Below are 3,111 nucleotides of genomic sequence, written 5' to 3'. Positions count from 1 at the left end.
AGAGGCTTCCCTCCACCCTGATGGTCCAGCTGATGGGTGACCTATGGGTGTAAGCCAATCTGACCGGGACAAGCGCAGGAGATCAAGCGGAATAGCGATGGAAGAGAGCGACATCAGAAGTGACCAACAATGAACGTGAGTGAGAGATAAACAGACTGTTTTTGTAAAGCGAAGCCCCACCCCCCCTGTGGAGAAAGCGGAGTGCAGGGAGGGATGCCTCCTGAGCGATTTTCTGTTGTAGTTATGTAGTCTATTGAAAAACCAATAAAATTACCCTCTTGTGGGTTTCAAAAACAAACAAACAAACAACAGAGTGAAAATGTCCACAAAACCCCCTTTCGAAATCTTCTCTCTAGTCGCGAGGGTAAGATGATCTCCGAAGGGCATGCCAACGTCCCCCCAGGGCATAGTACTGAAGGGCATAGAGCTAATAGGAGTGGCAGGAACAGCCCCATAACCCCACCCCCCATGGGGGTAGTTGCCCTGGAACCATTCCCCCCACCCCTAAAGGCCAAGCCCCAGCAATCGAAGGAGAGAGCACCCCCCATGACATGGCCGGGACCGGCGTGGGTCCAACCACACTGCCCGTTTGAGTGTCAGCGGCTGCCCCGCTATTCTTGCCTGAAGGGGTCCAGGATCCCAAAGGCCAAGCAGTTCCCCCAGAAGAAGTGTCTGACCTACCAGCCCCTTCCATGGCTGCAACGGCCACTCCAACCAGTACGGCCTCCGAAGCAGACCCCTGGCCTGAAGATCCCTCCAACGCTGAGGCTCCCTGCTCAAGCCTAATGTCGTAAGCCAATCTGACCGGGGCAAGCGCAGGAGATCAAGCGGAATAGCGATGGAAGAGAGCGACATCAGAAGTGACCAACAATGAACGTGAGTGAGAGATAAACAGACTGTTTTTGTAAAGCGAAGCCCCACCCCCCCTGTGGAGAAAGTGGAGTGCAGGGAGGGACGCCTCCTGAGCAATTTTCTGTTGTAGTTATGTAGTCTATTGAAAAACCAATAAAATTACCCTCTTGTGGGTTTCAAAAACAAACAAACAACAGAGTGAAAATGTCCACAAAACCCCCTTTCGAAATCTTCTCTCTAGTCGCGAGGGTAAGATGATCTCCGAAGGGCATGCCAACGTCCCCCCAGGGCATAGTACTGAAGGGCATAGAGCTAATAGGGGTGGCAGGAAGAGCCCCATAACCCCACCCCCCATGGGGGTAGTTGCCTTGGAACCATTCCCCCCACCCCTAAAGGCCAAGCCCCGGCAATAGAAGAAGAGAGCACCCCCCACGACATGGCCGGGACCGGTGTGGGTCCACCCGCACTGCCCATTTGAGTGCCAGATCCTGAAGGGGTCCAGGATCCCCAAGGTCAAGCAGTTCCCCCAGAAGAAGTGTCTGACTTACCAGCCCCTTCTGTGGCTGCAACGGCCACTCCAACCTTTACGGCCTTCGAAGCAGACCCCTGGCTTGAAGATCCCTCCAATGCTGAGGCTCCCTGCTCAAGCCCAATGTTCTCACTCCCTGCGGGAGGAGTAGAAGTGGATGACCCCTCTAAAGCTGCAAGACGGGCCAACACCAATTGATTAAATTGAGAAGACCGAGCCCTATAAACAGGCTGCGGAATTTTGACCGTCCCCCGAGCGACCATAATCCTGTGCTACAGGTCTCGAAGCAGCCTTGGCTGCTTGCTGAGAGTCCTTGGCGGGACCCTTCCCCTTCCCTGAAGCCATTGTGGCCTAGAGAAGAAGACGCAGCAAAATGGCACCCTCGCACGTGGCTGCACACCCGTACCCAAACTGCCCCGCTAAAGCTGCAGATCGAAAATAACCCCGGTAGATGCCAATAAAGGGCAGAAAAACCCAAAGAAAAGAAAAGGGGGGGAATCGAAGATGAAGCGGGGAAGGTTGGGAAGGTTAATTAAAAAAAGGGGGGGTGAGAGCCTGATACCAAAGGGACAGTTCCAAGAAGGAAATATGGAGTTGACCCTAGGTCCCACACTAACAAAACTCCTGAAGCCCTAAGAAACCCCCGCAGGAAAACCAGATCAGAGCCAAAAGAACCGCCTAGGCCTCAATCGGACAAGCAGGAGCAACAATCCTCCTTGACGGCCGATGGCAAGCGAACTGCCCAGATGGGAGGCGGCACTACAGTAATAAAGACCAAGCTTCTCTCATCACCAAATACCTGTATGGGCAGGAATCGCCACAACCAGTCTCCCTACTTCCAAGCCTGCAAAGTAGGCCCTCCATCCTTATGCAGCCCCTTGGGCTGCCGTCTGTTAGGGCCGTATTCTCAGCCCTGGCTCCAGTCTGGCGGAACATTCTTTTTTTTTTTTAAATTGACTCTCCTAAAAAGGAGAGAATGTATTGCTTTTAATATCAGAAAGGGGGAGGGTATATAGCTGGATTAAGAAAAGTTTGAGTGATGCTCTATTAGTATGTTAATCTTTTGTTAGTATTAAACAAATCTTCTTTTGGCTTCTTCTTGGCCCTCTCATTTTCCGGCTGTAGGAACTGAAACTGTAGGAAATTGCACTGCCCATTTTAAATGTTTTAAATTGGTTTTATTGTATTGTATTGTTTTAATCTTGTTATTTATTGCCTGTGAATTATTTTAAGATGGTATTAAATTTATTGTTTTGAGCTGCACTGAGCCTGCTTGGAGGAAGGGCAGGATATAAATCGAAATAATAAATAAATAAACAAGGGAACCACACGTAAATCTCTGTTCTACCATTGGCTAACCAGCTCCATCTGGGGCATACTCCAAGTGGACACTCCCAGCCTTCGACGCATTGTGTTCCTTTGCCCACCCACCACAAAAATCATGGCATAATGGCTGCTCTGTACTTGGGAAAGTGTGTTTGTGTCATCACTATTAAAAAGAATTAGTGAGTGGCCTTTTAGCACATGTAAGCATGCCTGATAGTACATTTTGCGTAAGACAAAAAGCCAGCATTTCTTTCTTTTTTAAAATATATTTTTATTAGTTTTATCCATTACTTGTACACCACATATTGTTCAACTTCTTAAAGTTTTCTCCCCCCCCTTCCCTCCCTCTTCCCCTCCCTATCTTCATATTGTCCTTAGTACTTTATCCCTAGCCACGCGCACAC

Source organism: Gekko japonicus, unplaced genomic scaffold (genome assembly GCF_001447785.1).
Source record: "Gekko japonicus isolate JY-2015 unplaced genomic scaffold, Gekko_japonicus_V1.1 scaffold986, whole genome shotgun sequence".
Classification (NCBI taxonomy): Eukaryota; Metazoa; Chordata; class Lepidosauria; order Squamata; family Gekkonidae; genus Gekko; species Gekko japonicus.
This window is presented reverse-complemented; position numbering follows the sequence as displayed.